Source organism: Tamandua tetradactyla, chromosome X, assembly GCF_023851605.1.
Source record: "Tamandua tetradactyla isolate mTamTet1 chromosome X, mTamTet1.pri, whole genome shotgun sequence".
Taxonomy (NCBI): domain Eukaryota; kingdom Metazoa; phylum Chordata; class Mammalia; order Pilosa; family Myrmecophagidae; genus Tamandua; species Tamandua tetradactyla.
Genome location: NC_135353.1, coordinates 128958857 through 128975914, shown reverse-complemented (window position 1 = coordinate 128975914; position 17058 = coordinate 128958857). Strand labels below are relative to the sequence as shown.

At 36.9% G+C, this 17058-nt stretch overlaps 1 pseudogene; it reads left to right on the top strand.

The window, feature by feature from the left end:
- Positions 1–2387: 2387 nt before the first annotated feature.
- Positions 2388–2777, top strand: LOC143671235 (ras-related protein M-Ras pseudogene; annotated as a pseudogene).
- The last annotated feature ends 14281 nt before the right edge of the window (positions 2778–17058 follow it).

The window sequence follows — 17058 nt, the reverse complement described above, 5'->3', positions numbered from 1 at the left end:
ACAGAGTGGCTAAATAAATTTACAGTTAACTAAACAAGTGCAGATGTATAAAATTAATAGAAGACAGTTAACTAGTCAGTTTTTTCAATGTTTTTATTGAGAAATGTTTACACACATACATTTCATACATGGTATACAATCAATGGAATGCAATATCATCACATAGTTGTGTATTCATCACCATGATAATTTTTTAGGATATTTGAATCACTCCAGAAAAAGAAATAAAAAAAAAAAGTAAAGCTCATATGTCTCATACCTTTTAACCCTCCCTCTCATTGGCCGCTAGTATTTCCTTATACCCAATTTATTTTACCCTTTGCCCTCCTTATTATTTATTTATTTTTAATCCTTTTTTAAAATCATCTGTCCATACCCTGGATAAAAGGAGCATCAGACACAATGTTTTCACAATCACACAAATGTTATATATTTATACAATTGTCTTCAAGATCAAGGCTACTGGAACACAGCTCAATGGTTTCAAGTACTTCTCTCCACCCACTCCAATACACCATAAACTGAAAAGGAATATCTACATAATGCATAAGAATAACCTCCAGGGTAACCTCTCAACTCTGTTTGAAATCTCTCAGCCACTGAAACTTTAGTTTGTCTCATTTCTCTCTGCTCCCTTATGGTCAAGAAGGTTTCTCAATCCCTTAATGCTGGGTCCTGGTTCATCCTGGGATTTCTGTCCCATATTTCTGGGGATTTAGACCCCTGGGAGTCATGTCCCATGTAGGAAGAAGGGCATGAGTTCACTTACTGAGTTGGCTTAGAGAGAGAGGCCACATCTGAGCAAAAAAAGAGGTTCTCTGGTGTTAACTTTTAGGTCTAATTTTAAGTAGGCTTAGCCTATCCTTTGTGGGAATAAGTTTCATGGGGTAAACCCCAAGATCGAAGGCTTAGCCTATGAATTGATTGTCCCCACTGCTTGGAGAATATCAGAAATTGTCCAGATGGGAAAGTTGAATATCTCCTTCTTTCTCTCCAGTCTCCCAAGGAGACTTTGCAAATTGCTTTTTGTTCACTACCCAAATTACTCTGGGATACATTAAGGCATCATACTAATGCTATTCAAGATTCCATGGAGTTGTGATATTCAACTAAACTGACTGCACAAGTTAAATTAGGAAATGCACTACCCAATATATAGATTTTGCACCCAATAAACATCTTTCCTTTTAGTCTCACACAGAAGTTGAAACTTTAAAATATGGACGATATCATCTTTTACCCTGTGTTTTGATCTACCTTAGTCTTATTCAGATCAGCTTGATTCATGTGCCTACTCAAAGTCTGATCCCTTTTTCAACTTTTTAAACAGTTCTATAGAGCGTACTGCCAACTTTCATAGCTTCGGACCTCTAACTCTGAGTTTCATCTGTCACATAAATACCCAAAGTCTCTGGGAATGACCATGTTATATACAAACAGCTCAGTGTCTTAGAATTTAGAAATAACAGTTACACTTCCTGAACATATGTAACTGTTGTAAGAGCTTATAACCTAGGACCCTTTACAATAGGCCCCAACCTCATAACCCATGCTCTCGATTTTAGTTCACTGAATTTTTATATTATAGATAGTCCATATGATGAGGCGTGAAAATATTTGTATTTTTGTTCCTGACATTTCATTCAACATACAGCTCTTATGGTTCATTCCCCTAGTTTCAGGCTGCACAACTTCATTCCTTCTTGCCACTCCTCAGTGGTCCATTGTATATATATACCATAGTACCCCCTTCCATTCCTCAGTCATTGTCTCCTTAGACCACCTCCATTCATTGTGGATCAGGAACATTACAGCCTTAAACACCAGTGTGAAAATGTCCATTCATGTCCCCACACTCAGTCTTCCAGGTATATACTAAGCAAAAAGGTTTCAGGATCATAAATAAGTAAAAATTTAATCAGAATCATTTCGAAGAGTTCTTAAAACAAGGATTGCTGGGACCTCAGACATGGCAAAGCATCCAGATGGCTGAGGGACTTGCAGCCACGGGGCTGGGTAATTATGGCGCCGTCTCCAACAGGGCACTGATGTGGAGGAGGCAGCTTGAGGGCCTGAGTAGAGCTGGGACTGGAGCGTGTGGTCTGACCTACCAGAAACAAGGTAACCAGCACAGTCCCCAATGACAACCTCCCCATGTACAAGCTGCTGGTTGTGGTGGGTGGGGAATGGGGATGTGTGGATGTGGGGAGGAGGACCTTCCCCATCCAGTTTCTCCAGAAAGTCTTTATGCCTCACTATAATCCTACCATGGAAGATTCTTGCCTGATCATATCACTGCAGACTCCTATCTGAAACACACAGGTGTTCACGATCAGTAGGCTATCTTGGATGTTCTTGACACAGCCAGGCAGGAAAAATTCAGTTGCATGGTGGAGCAGCACATGCGGATGGGCCCCAACTTCCTCATAGTCTACTGGGTCACCAGCAAGGCCAGCTTTGAACACATGTACCATTTCCACCAGCTCATTCTGTGCATTAGGACAAGGAGTCATTGCCAATGATCTTCATGGGCAAGAAGGTTGAATTGATGCACTTGAGGAAAATCACCAGGGAGCAATGAAAATAAATGGCTACCAACTCCATATTCTGTACCTAGAAACCAGTACCAAGGACCCACTATTCAATGTTAATGAAGGCTCCCATGACCTTTCAGAGCAATTAGGCAATACAGTCTCCAATAAAGCCAGAAGAAGGAAACCAAATAGCAGGGAGGCTGGGACATTAGCATCCACAAACTGCAGTGCATGATACTGTGAGAGGCCTGGGGCCCTGAGCGAGGTGGTATGAACTGGTGAGTGATTGCGAGTCCCCCCCCCGCCACCGCCACCCACAGTCTAACTGCAATGAAAACCATTTCTAACCTTTGGCTTGGCACAGGAGGGGAGAAAGGGAGGGTGGGCAGGGAGAAGATAGTGTCCAGCTTTGCCAAAACGGCACAGGTTTTCTGGTTTCTTACAGAAGACCAAGAAGTGACATGTGAAAAGAAGTAGCATCTAAGACTCTCCTGTGTTGATATAACCCAGCTTCTGGAATAAATTTTTTTTAACCACATAGTGTGGTTCTGAAGTTGAAGTGTTTGTCCACATGCAAAATATAAAACAAATCTTGAACAAGCTTTTTCTCCATGCCCTTAATCACCAATGTCATAACTTGGATGTCTTTTGTAGATTTAAAATTATTTTAGTGGTTATTGTCATATTAAAGGGGTTTGTGCCCACTGTCTGAAGTTAAAAAATAAACAAACATAAAAACAAAGATTGCTGGGCACTACCCCACTTCTTCTTTTTCTTACCCCACTTTTTTTTTAATTCAGAAATCTAATGCCTAAGAATTTGCATTTCTAAAGACCTCCCTGTTGCTGAAGCTGCTAGTTTGCAACCATACTAATTGTAGGCAGATTCTGAGAATTTACTATAATTAGTGATGAAAGCCTAATAAAAAGAAACCTGAATCTACAGGGGGCAGATATGTGTCAAAACTAGTATGAGTCATGCAGGAAAGACAGAGTAGAATTTTTGCACACTTTTCTGTGAACTTCTGAAAGTTGTTTTATTAGCTTGCTGGATTGCAATATACCAGAAATGAAATGGCTTTTATAAAAGGAATTTAATAAGTTACAAGTTTACAGTTCTAAGCCTATGAAAATGTCCAAACTAAGGTATCCAGGAAAAGATACCTTAATTCAAGAAAAGCTAATGGGTCAGGAACCCCTCTAGTGTTAGCTGGGAAATCATATGGCTGGCATCTGCTGGTCCCTTGCTCTGTTGCTTTCAGCCTCTGTTCCTGTGGGGTTATTTCACTTTGCTTCTACAGGGCTGACTTTCATCTCTTGGCTTCCCTTGGCTGTCTTCAGGTTCTTACTTGCTTAACATCTCATGGCAACATCTGATGGGCTCCAAGCATCTCCAAATATCTGTGTCTCTATTCTCCAAGTATCAGCCTCAGTGTCAGCTCTGCTCTGAAGTTTCTGTTGGTTTTGTTGTTTCTGAGGTTCCTCCGAAATGTTTCCTCTTTTAAAGACTGTAGTAAATTTATCAAGGCCCATTCAGAATGGGTGCAGTCATATCTCCATCTCCTCTAAAGGTCACACTCACAATTGGGTATGTCACATCTCTGTGGGAATAATCTAATCAACAGTTTCCCACCTATGGTATTGATTCAGGATTAAAGGAAATGGCTGCCCCCGCAAGATTCAATCAGGATTAAAACATGGCTTTTCTGGGGTATATAATAATTTCAAACCAGCACATTTGTGGTGGAGCTAACCTATTTTGTTGATGAGTGAAGAGAAGCCAGGGCAGGCTAAGTAACTAATCCAAGATCATACAGAGCTAACACAGCCCAAACTTACTGCTCCAAGTCAGCCCATTTGGTATTAGTACTTTTCCCATATATAATCAAGCAGAAGAGTGTTCTGTTGAGAATGTTGGGAACAACATAAGAAGACTCCTGGAGGATATCAGCCTTACAATTAAATGTAAAGGATGGTGTGCTCATTTAAATCTGTTATGTACCCCAGAAAAGCCTATGTTCTTTTTCTATTCAATTTTATTGAGAGATATTCACATGCCTTATAATCATCCAAAGTATATGTTCTAGTTTTCTAGCTGTGAGAATGCAATATACCAGAAATAGAATGGCTTTTACAAAGGGGAATTTAGTAAGTTGCTAGTTTACAGTTCTAAGGCTAAGAAAATGTCCCAATTAAAACAAGTCTATAGAAATATCCAATCTAAGGCAACCAGGGAAAGATACCTTGGTCCATAAAGGCCAATGATGCTCAGCAGTTCTCTGTCAGCTGGAAGGGCACATGGCAAACATCGCAGTATCTGCTGTCTTTCTCTCTAGTCCTCTTACTTCATGAAGCTCCCTAGGAGGTAGTTTCCTTCTTCATCTCCAAAGGTCACTGGCTGGTGGACTCTCTGCTTTGTGGTTCTGTAGCAGTCTCCTGCTTTCTCCAAACTACTTCTTCTTTTATAGGATTCCAGTAAACTAATCAAGACCCATGTAGAATGGGTGGAGACATGTCTCCATCTAATCAAGTTTAGTACACACAATTGATTGAGTCACATCTCTGTGGAGATAACCTAATCAAGTTTCCAACCTACAATACTGAATTGGGATTATAAGAAACCATTGCTCCCACAAGATTGATTAAGATTAAAACATGACTTTTCTAGGGCACATAAATCCTTTCAAACCAGCACAGTTTACAATCAGTGGCTCACACTATCATCATATAGCTGTGTATTGATCACCACAATCAATTTTTGAGCACCTTCACTACTCAAAAAAAATAAAAATAAGAATAAAAAGGAAAAGAATACCCAAAACATCCCATACCTTTTATCCCTCCTATTATTAAGTTCTTTTTTTCTTACTCATCTGTCCATACACTGGATAAAGATAGTGTCAGTTACAAGGTTTTCACAATCACACAATCACCCCATAAAAGGTATGTAATTATACAATCATTTTCAAGAATTAAGACTACTGAATTACAGTTCAACAGTTTCAGGTATTTCCTTCTGGTTATTATAATACACTAAAAATCAAAAATGGATATCTACATAATACATAAGAATAATCTAAAGAATGATCTCTTGACTCTATTTGAAATCTCTCAGCCACTGAAACTTTATTTTGTTTCAATTCTATTCCTCCTTTTTTTCAAGAAGGCTTTCTTAATCCCATGATGCCAGGTCCAGGCGCATCCATGGGAGTCATGCTCGATGTAGTGAGGAGGGCAGTGAGTTTACCTGCAGACTTGGCGTAGAGAGAGAGGCCACATCTGAGCAACAAAAGAGGTTCTCTGGGGGTGACTCTTAGGCATAATTATAATTAGGCCTAGCTTCTTCTTTGTAGGAATAATTTTCATAAGGGCAAGTCCCAAGATTGAGTGCTTGGCCTATTACATTTGTAGTCCCCAGTGCTTGCAAGAATATTAGGAATTCCCCAGGTGCAGAAGTTTAATATTTCCACATTTTTCCTCAGTCCTTCAAGGTACCTTTGCAAATATATACATTTTTAATTTTCTGCCCAGATTACTTTGGAATGTATTAGAGCATCACACTAACCTGTACAAATCAACAAGATCTTACTCCCTATTCAAGGTTCCATGTAATTCTGGTGTTCAGATAAACTGACCTGAAGGTTACAGGTTAAATTAGATAGTATACAGAAAATATAAATTTTGCACCAAATAAACTTCTCTTACTTTAGTCTCAAACAGATGTTGAAGTTTTAAAATGCAGTCAATATCATCCTTTACCCTTTACCCTATGTTCTGTTAATCCATTCTTGTGGGTGAACAACTACTATGGGTGGGACATTTTAGGTTGTTTGCATGGAGATGTGACCCAGCTGTTCCAGTTTGAAAGGAATTGGGTACCCTAGAAAATCCATGTCTTAATCCTAATCCAATCTTGTGGGAACGACCATTTCTCTTAAACCTTATTTAGTAGTATAGGTTGGAAAGTGGATTAGGTTATCTCCACAGAGATGTGACTCACCCAATTGTAGGTATTATCTTTTGAACAGAGGGAGATGTTACTCTACCCATTCCAGGTGGATCTTGATTACTTTCCTGGAATCCTTTAAAAAAGGAAGAATTTTGGAGAAAGCTAGAGAATGACAAGAGAAAAAGAGACATGAGAACTACAGAGTCCATCAGCCAGTAACCTTTGGAGATGAAAGGGAGCCCTCCTGGGGGAACTTCATGAAGCAAGAGACCTGAAGAAGAAGCTAGTAAGTGCTGCCATGCTTACCATGTGCATTTCCAACTGATAGAGAAACCATGAACTTCACTGGCCTTTCTTGGGTGAAGGTAACCTCTTGATGGTGCTTTAATTTGAACATTTTTATAAACTTGCTTTAACTGGGACATTTTCATGACCTTAGAACTGTAAACTTGCAACTTATTAAATTCCCCCTTTTAAAAGCAATTCCATTTCTGTTATATTGCATTCCAGCAATGAGCAAACCAGAACACCAGCCCATTTAAAATGGGACTTAATTCCCTTTCTGGAGTCCTTTATTAGAGCATTAAAGGAAGAGACATTTTGGAGAGAGAACAGAGAAACTAAGAAAGAAATATTCCAGGAGAAAAAAATCAAAGACCCACAGAAGCCCAAAGACTTTTTCAGAAAAGGACCAGCAAATATCATCATGTGCCTTCCCATGTGACAGAGGAACCCTGGATGCCAGTAGCCTTTCCCCAGAGAAATTATCTTCCTCTTGATGCCTTAATTTAGATATTTCCATGGCCAGTCCATTTCTGGTATATTGCATTCCTGAAGCTTTAGTAATCCAAAACAGATTTTCGTACTGAAAGTGGGGTGCTGCTGAGTTTGCATATATTAAACATGTTGGGACACCTTTTTAAATGTATAAGGGGAAGATTTTGAAAGAATTTTGAGGTGCATGATAGGAAAGGCCTAGTTTGCTTTGAAGAGACTGTTGTTAGGAATATGGATGCTAGAGGTATTTCTGACGAAGACTTAGACAGAAGTGATGAATGTATTGTAAACGGGAGGAAAGGTGATCATTGTTTTAAACTGGCAGAGAATTTGGCAAAGTTGAATTCTGATTTCAGATGGAAGGCAGAACTTGAAAATGATTAACTATCACTTATATTTAGCTGAGGGTATTTCCAAGCTAAATGTGGAAAGTGCAGGCTAGTTTCTTCTTGAAGCTTATAGTTAAATGTGAGATGAAAGGGATAAGCTGAGAAGTGAACTCCTAGGCACAAAGAAACCAGAAAACAATGGTTTGGAAAATTCTGAGCTTCCATAAAGTGAGTCCCCAGAGAATGGTGCTCCATATGAGTGTTTAACCGAACATGGGTCCAGTTAGCTATTCCAGTGCAAGGCAGGATTGGAAATGCAGTTATCCAGGAAGGATTTGTGGAAAATCCCACATCCTAGTGGTTTACATCCCTGTGTACTACACACAAGCCAGACAATATTTTTTGCATAGTCTGTATGAAAAGAACCTCTGCCAGCCTGACGAAAAGGAACAGAGAATGCATAAATTGAGGGAAAAACCACTTCAAGGGCAGTGAAAGCTGAGGGTCTGAGAAGATATCTTCAGTTCAGATCTTAACTTCACTGTCCTTGAAGTGTGGAAAGGGTGAATTTTCCCTGGAAGTTGAAATGAGCAGGTCTTCTGTCCCATTGTTCAGGAAGAGTGCTGCTACCCCATTGTTCTCAGAACAATCCTTGTGCCCCAAGGATTGTGGAGAGTTTGTCCACTTCCAGATGCTTGGAGAGGGTGGAGCCTTCACTGCAGTGTTTGAGGAGAGCAGGACTGCTGGGCAAGTGCTTGGAAGGGATGGGGATGCTGCTCCATCAGGCCTAGAAGACAAAGCATCATTATAGAAATGACTGTCAGAGCTTGAAATCTAATAGAGTATATCCCACAGGGTTTCAGAATTGTTTGGAACCCATGACCATTGTTTTCCTTGAAATTTATCCCTTCTGGAATGGAAATGTTTATCCTATGCCTATCCCTCCATTGTATATTGGAAGCAGACAACTTGTTCTTTAGGTTTCACAGACAGAGGGAAATTATGCCCCAGTGCAGACCATAGCCAATTTTGATGAGACTTTGTACCAAGCATTGTTTCTGAAATGAGTTAATCCTTTTGGGATATTGTGATGGAATGAATGCATTTTGAATATAGAAAGAACTGTCTTTTGGGGGTCCAGAGTGTGTAGTGTGGTCTTTTGAAGCTGTATGCACTCCAGATAAAAGATGTTTTTAAATTTAATTCATTCTTGTGGGTATAAACCCACTGTTAAGTAGGACCCTTTGATGAGGTTACTTCAGTTAAGGTATGCCCCACCTTAAACAAGATGGATCTTAATACTATTACTGGAGTCTTTTATAAAAGAATGACTTCAGACACAAAGCAAGAAGCCACAGAAGCAAGAAATTGAAATAAATGAAATCCAGAAGAGATGGTAGAGACAAGTAGATGCCACCATCTACTTGTGACAGAAGAACTATGGTTTGCTAGCAGATGATCTTTGGGTAAAGAGCATTGCCTTGATGATGCATTGATTTGGACATTTTCCCCATTTCAAACCTGTGATCAAATAAATTACTATTTTTAACCCAGCCCATTTCATTATATTTGCCTTAAGCAGCCTGGGTAATTAAAACATCCACCCCCAAATATTGTTTTATTGAATCATAGTTTGACTTTATGTCATTGATCTGTATTGAGAGATATTATAAGAAAAAGTTCAAGTAAACTGTTTGTTGTATTTATTATACAATTTCCTGGGGATGTTTGGATGTTTTAAATTGCAGCAAATATCTTTTCTTTCTATGACCAATGGAAGGAACTCTTTTATGGCTTCCCCTGAACCCCAATTTGTGCTTATTTTTTACCATTTTGAATAATTTTTCCCTTCTGTGTTGATCACTAAGAGGTTAGAGCCAAATTCATGACTTCTGTCTTGAGAGTAAAGTCTTTACACTAGGCATTTTATTTACAAACTTCATATATGACTTCAGTGTGCCTTTTTATTGGATATTTTCCCATCTTCCTCATTTCATCACTTGGTTTATTTTCATTTCTTTCTGTATTATATATATTTTGTAAGATGCCTAATGAATTCAAGACTGTTTTCAACCTTTCCCTCACCACATAAATTCATTCTCAACAAAGAAGAATGTTGAAATGGATCAGAAGAGACACCACTAGCATTCAAGACACACTTGAATTTTCTTTATTAGAAAATTGTATTGAGGTATAATTGACATGCAATATACTGCATATATTTAAAGTACACAATTGTGTAAGTTTTCACATATGTATATATTCATGAAACACTGCCACAATAAAGATAATTATCATGTTCATCACCCCCAAGAGTTACTTCATGCTCTTTTTTTTGTCACTTCTTTCCATATTATCTAGTCCCTACTCCCATGCCCAGGCAAACATTAATATGTTTCTGTCTCTATAGGTATTGAATTTTCTATAATTTTATATGAATGGAAACATGATATACCCACTCTATTTTGTCTAGTTTATTTTACTAAGCATAATTATATTGAGATTCATCCATGCTGTTGTGTGTATCAATAATTGAGCTCTTTTTATTGCTGAGCAGCATCCCATTGTATGGTTGTACTATGATTTATTTCTTCATTCATCTGTTAATAGATGTCTGGAAGAGTTTCCAGTTTTGGGCTATTACAAATACAGTTTTGATGAACATTTTATAGAATTCTTTGCATGGATTTATACACATCTCTTGAGCAATTATTAATACAGGTACCTCAGCTTTTTTGAATAGTGTTTACATAGTATATTTTCTCCCATCATTTTACTTTTAACATATTTGTGCCATTATATTTAAATGAGCTTCTTGTAGGCAGAAGATAGTAGCATCTTGTTTTTTAATTCAGCCGGACAATCTCTGCCTTTTAATTGGGATGTTTAGGCCATTTACATTGAATGTATTATTGATGTGATCAGGTTTACATGTACCATCTTGCAATTTGTTTTCTATTTGTCTCATTTGTTCTTTGTCCCTCCTTTCCTTCCTTACTTTAGATTGAGTATTTTTTTTTTATTATTCCATTGCAACTCTTTTGTTGGCTTATTAGCTATAATGCTTCATTTTGCTATTATAGTGGTTGCTTTAGGGTATATAGTATACATGTTTAACTTATCACAGTCTATCTTCAGTTGCTATTATACTACTTCTAATTCTAGGTCGACAGTTTACTTCTCATGATAGTCTAAACATGTTGATCCACTGCTTTCTCATATTATTTCTGATGAGAAGTCTACTGTTGTCCTTATCTTTGTTACTGTGTATGTCATGGGTCTATTTTCTCCAACTGATTTTAAGATTTTCTCTTTGTGAATGGTTTTAAGAATTCGATTATGGTGTGTCTTTGTATAGTTTTCTTCATTTTTCTGTGGGTGGGGTTCACTGATATTCTTGAATCTGTAGGTTTTTAATTTTTATCAAATTTGGGAAGGTTGGTCCTTTATTTATTCAAATGCTTCTTCTGTCCTCCTCTATCTTTCTTCTCCTTCAGGTATATCAATTATATGTATACTAGGTGTATACAGCTCACTAATGATCTATTCGTTTATTTTATTATTTTTTCTCTGTGTTTTATTATGGATAGTGTATTTTTCTATATCCTTAAGTTCACTAATCATTTCTTCTGAAATGCTTAATATGATAGTCATCCCATATAGTGTATTTTTTCATCTCACACATTGTACATTGTTGTGTTCATCTCTACAATTTTTACTTGGGTTTTGTTTTCTATGTCTTCAATGTCTCAACATGTCCAGTCCTTCCTCTAGCTTTTTAAATATATAGAATAGAGTTATATTAACTGTTATAATGTAGTTGTCTGCCAGTTCTAATATCAGCATCAATTCCAGGTCTGTTTCAATGGATTCACTGTTCTTCTCATTATGAGTTGTATTTTCCTTCTTCCTTACCTACCTGGTAATCTTTAATGGGATGTCAAACATTGTGAATTTTACCTTAGTGGATGCTAGATATTTTGGTTCCTATAGATATTTTTTTATCTTGTTTTAGAATGTAGTTAATTTATTTGGAAACCATTTGATCCTTTTGGGTATTGTTTTCAAATTTTTAGCCAGGATCAAAGCAGGGTTTAGTTTAGAGTGAATTATTTCTCACTAGTAAAGCATGACACTTCTGATTACTCTACCCAATGCTGCATGTATTATGATGTTTACCAGACTGGCTTGTGAGAACAGGCACTATTACTGGTCCTCATTGGCACCAAGAACTGTTCCCTCTAATCCTTTTGGATGGTTATATCCTGGGACCTTGAATAGTTTCCTTACATGTATGTGCTTATCAATACTCTGCTCAAAACTTGTGGTGGACCCTCTGTTAACTTGCAGAATTCTCTCTCAGAAGCAATAAGCTGGGACAACTGTAAGGATCACCTTGTTTCTTTTCATACTTTCAGGGATAATATCCTTCATAGCCTGATGTTTAATGTCTTGAAAACAAACTCTTGCATTTATTTTGTCCAGTATTTGTTTCAGATGGAAAGGAAAATCCATTCTCTGTTACTGCAACTTAGAAGAATTTTCTATACATCCTTTATTTGGCTTTAGGTTTTAGCTGTCTTTTGGATTGTCTCTCTCAAGTGTCTGTGTGGTCATTACAGAATAACTCTACTCTTGTCTCAAGAAGGAATAACTATTTCTCTTGACATCCTTTGTCTTGGATTAATGTTTTCTTAACTTTCTACTCATAATCAATTGGCTTTCATAGAAAAGCATAAAAGATACCCTTTTATTTCACTCTAGTTGAGGAAAGATCAGGGTTTCTTCATTGACTGGTGTATCCTTTTATTATATCAGTCTCTCATACAATCATCAGCTGAAAATTTTGATATTGAGAATTCTGGCCAAATATCTTTCCATCCTCCATGATAAATCTATTTTTGGAAGAAAATTGGAAAAAAGGATGGAAAACTTTACACTTAAGTACTAGAATTATATATCCAATTATTTATAGTTACAATACATAATTATGTTAATGTTAATTGTATATAGTTCCCTCCCCATGCTTTATGTATAGTTTTTCTAAATTAATCTTTATTATTTTGTAAAGCTTTAATTAAAGCTCCCCTCCAGATCTGCCCATAGGTAAGTATCTGAACTTGGTGGGCTTCAGATGATAACTACAACTTAGATGAACAGAATGAAGAGAAGGTAAACAGCCCCTTTACAAGTGAATATTGTAGTCAGCAATATTCTTTTCTGTACATGCCATAATTCGCACTAGAAATCTGAGCGTGCAGATACTGGTCATGAAAATTTAGCTCAGAAAAATTTAATAAATACTGAAAGTTTATATTTAAAATTCTAGTACTTCTCATGGAAGCAATTGGTCTTTACTCATACAGAATATTAAAAACTATTAAGCAATATTTTTCACATATTCATTCTTACAGCTTATGGCAAAAATATTTTGAGAATATTAGCAAGTGCCTCAATAAGAAAGGGATTGATTTTTTTATGAGACTATAACTATAGGGTCAAGGGGTGGATAATATTCATTCTTGCTTTTAAAATCAGGAAATAAATGAAAATCAGTAGTCCTTAGAAAACAGGATGACCCAGATAATCAAATGCTTGGGGTGAATCACTGGAAACCAATGATTGAAAATACTCCTCTCCACCTCTTCCCTGACAGCAGGGAAAATTAACTAGTTAGTTTTGGACCACCTGATTAAGAGAAATTATGAACCAACTAGAGAGTCTTCAGAAGGCAGTATGGTGCAGCCAAAGAGTATTACCATAAGTTTTTGTTTATCTGGGCTCTGTTCAGCCAAGAAAAATGTGAGGTTTAAAAGATTATGGGTCAAATTAACAACTCCCTATATGTTAGCATTTCTACCAAAGAGTTAATTTTCCATTCATTGAAGAGATATCTTGTGAGCACTACCAATTAAAATGCATCATGAACCAAAAGGAGAAATGGCAAAGTTGAATGAGGCAGGCTCTTCTTCAAGGAGCCCTTAAGTTGAGGGTCATCCTGGTAACTCACTTGACACACCTCATAGTCTTCATGCTTCTCCTCTGCTATCTGTTTGGTAAAGGGCATTAAAGAACAGAAGAGAGTCACAGCTTTTATGCCTATAACTCTAGTTTCATTAAGTTACTGTCTCTTATTTACTGCACTTGTTTGTCTTTCTCTATTAACTAACAATTTTCACAGCAACAGGCCTTGTGTGTAAGATTATTTTTCTTTCTTTTCCCTCTCTTTCCTTGTCCACCAGAAACATAGAAAGGGAATTCTACAAAGCATATCAAGTAACTATTTCATAAGTTTTAATGACTTGGCTTCTTAGAGCTCTTCATTATGTCAGGTAATATTAGGCATGCCTCTTATTTTTTAGTGACTTTGTATGCTACTTATCTAGGTTAGAATTGTATATTCTTGGAGCAGAAATAAGTCGCTATCCACCTTTTCAAAGTGCTTAATACTGAGTTCTCAAACTGTGGTACATCCCTACAATGGAATAATATTCATCAATAAAAACAATGAACTACTGTTATATAAAACATGCATAAATTTCAAATGCAGTATGGCAAGTGAAGAAGCCAGACTTAAAATACTTGCATACTGATTGTATGTAAAATTTATACATGTATGCAAAATCATACATATTATTCAATTTATATGCATTCTATAAAAGACAAAACTAAAGGGGCAGAAAACAGATCAATTGCTTCCAGGGGCTGAGGGTGGGAGGGATACTGACTACAAAAGGGTGCAATTTGGGGGAGTGATGAATATCCTGATTGAAATGGGCCACATCGTTACAGAAGTAACCTCATAAAAAGATCCGATTACAATGAGTTCACATCCACAGGAACTGGTTAATATTAAGAACATGTTTTTCTGGAGTATATAACTCCAAGCCACCATAGACAGGCTATGCCAAATTCTATTATAAGTGTCAGTTATCTACTGAATTGGTTCCACTCAGCATTCATTTTCTTATCACATGACATTTTCATAGCTGAAATTTAGTCCTTAGCCCCATGGGTCCAAATGTTACAGCAGTGTCTTTAAAACTATGATCCAATGGCAAAAGCATTGACTACCACCCACACACAAAAATCTCAGCAATATATTCCTCTCCTTTGATTTTGCTTAAGTAAAAAATCTGTAAATAATAAAGCTACCTGGATATTATTATTTATTGATAACTGAACTTGTTCAAAAAACAATATGGAGTGTGGTATTTTTTTCTGCAAATTTCATAAACATATAAGTTTTAAAAAATACATTATTTCTGAAATCTCACAATATATGATGTATTGACCAAATATGTTCCACATTAGAATTCATATTCGATATAACATTCATCTTCAAGCTACAATCTTTTCTCATTTGTCTTTGTCAAATAGTTTTGGAAATGCTAAAAATAGCAGGCTTTTAATGTAATGGGTTAACAAAATGAAAGTTGCTATAGAAACAGTATGCACACTTCAGAAAATGGAGCTGCAAGGAGAAACAATATATATTGGCTGCTGTAAATTGGCAAGAGTTTATCAATATATATCCCATAATTTATTTCCAATAGGTTGGTAGTTGCTAATGGCAATATTTCCAAATGTTTTCCTGAGTTTTAAGAATTTATGTTCAGCCAAGATGCAGAAAGAAAAAAGATGGCTACTTCATGGATTCTTGCATGGATTCGTTAATTCAGCATGATCAAAAGTAGATCTCTAAGCAGGCAGGCCACAGTGGCTCAGCAGACAGAGTTCTTGCCTGCCATGCTGGAGACCCAGGTTCGATTCCTGGTTCTTGCCCGTGCAATAAATAAATAAATAAGTAGGTTTATTAGGGCAGGACTCTCATGTGTCCTTATTGCTGAGTTTTATTTTGATGTCTTAACCATTGGTATTTGCAAGGTTGTCAGAATTATTCACATCAACATTTTACTCCAGAATCTCTGAGAATAATCCTTTACATAGGGTTAGGTATGTTTGGTTTGTTCTGGGTAGTAAGCTTGCAATGTGCTTAAGCAAAGCTTCAGTAATTGAATATATCCTGTTTAATTGCATTATTAAAGGGTATTTTATTTCTTATTGCTCTGCAACAGCAACTTTTGACTGAATCTTGCCATGATTTGGCCATACTCCATTGAAGAGGAACAAATAACAGTTTTATACAGAATGTACCACTCTGCTTTTTCAGCCTGCATTTTTCATGAAGTAAATTCAGACTCTTTATAATCATTAAGAATATATAAGAAGATTCTGCTCCATATTCTCTCCAGAATTCAACCTTTGCTATAAAACAAACCACCATACAAAAACATTTATTCAGGCTCAACTTTCTAAAAAGCCAAACACCTCTGTTGTAAATAAGTTATTTCTAGTAGGAAAGTCATAGTTTATGTAGAATGTTTTACTACCTTTGATGAAGATGGCTGCTGCTGCTTCTCTGCCTTCTTCCTTCAAATTTTAATTTGCCCTCTCTCCCAGATCATTAATAATGCAGTTCCTGGTAAGTGCACTGGCCTTGAATGAGACTCTACACTGGAATTATGTAAGCCTTTTACTAGGCAGGCTTTTCTCTCTTCTCATGCATCTGTAACACTTTCCTCCAAGGACTTTCCAGAGCATTGTGTTGAGAGCTTCTCTGGAGTTCACTGTAGTTGCCCTGAGACTGCCCTTATTCCCAGCCTGTCTTCCTAGCACCTGCTTCCTCTTGTATGAGAAAATAGTAATGGGAAGAAATGGGGCTATTTGGGCTAGACAGACAGAGGGGAAGCTAACAGATTCAGACTTAATTGCTATACTACCTAAGATAACAATTTCCTCCAAGATATGGGAGTGGCGTTCTCAAGAAAATGGAGCCAAGATAGGTCAGGTGATTTTCCAAACTTATGGAATTACAGAGTTGGAGCAGTACGAATGGCCTTTCTTCCTTTAGCCCCAAAGAGCAATCGAAACAATAAAGGAGGCTGATGTTCGAAGCAACAATACATGATAAAGATTGGGCTTCATTGGAGTGGGGCAATTGTTTATTGAAACTCAGCTATACATTATGTCTTATCTCATGCTTTAGCTCATTCTATTTTTACAGCAACCCTGTGAAGGGTTATTTTCATAATGGTTAATCAATTCTTTTTTCACCCCAATTCATCTGAATGTTCGTTCTCTTTCTTCGCAGAAATCAAATCTGAACTATTGAATTCCCTTTTTCCTTCTATCATTTTTAATGCTACATCTTCCTCAAAAGCAGGGACCATCATCTTTTCTCCTCATAATGCTGCTCTAAAAATAATAACTTTAAACCTCTTCTTTAATGGCATTGATCTTTCAATTTCATTCAGCAGTAAGCTTAGTATAAATCAGTGGTCAGCAAACTTTTTTTTGTAAAGAGCCAGATAGTAAATGCTTTAGGTTTTGCAAGCAACATAATCTCTATCATAACTACTGAACTCTGCTTTTGGAGTACAAAAGCAAGACAGACAATTTGTAAAGGA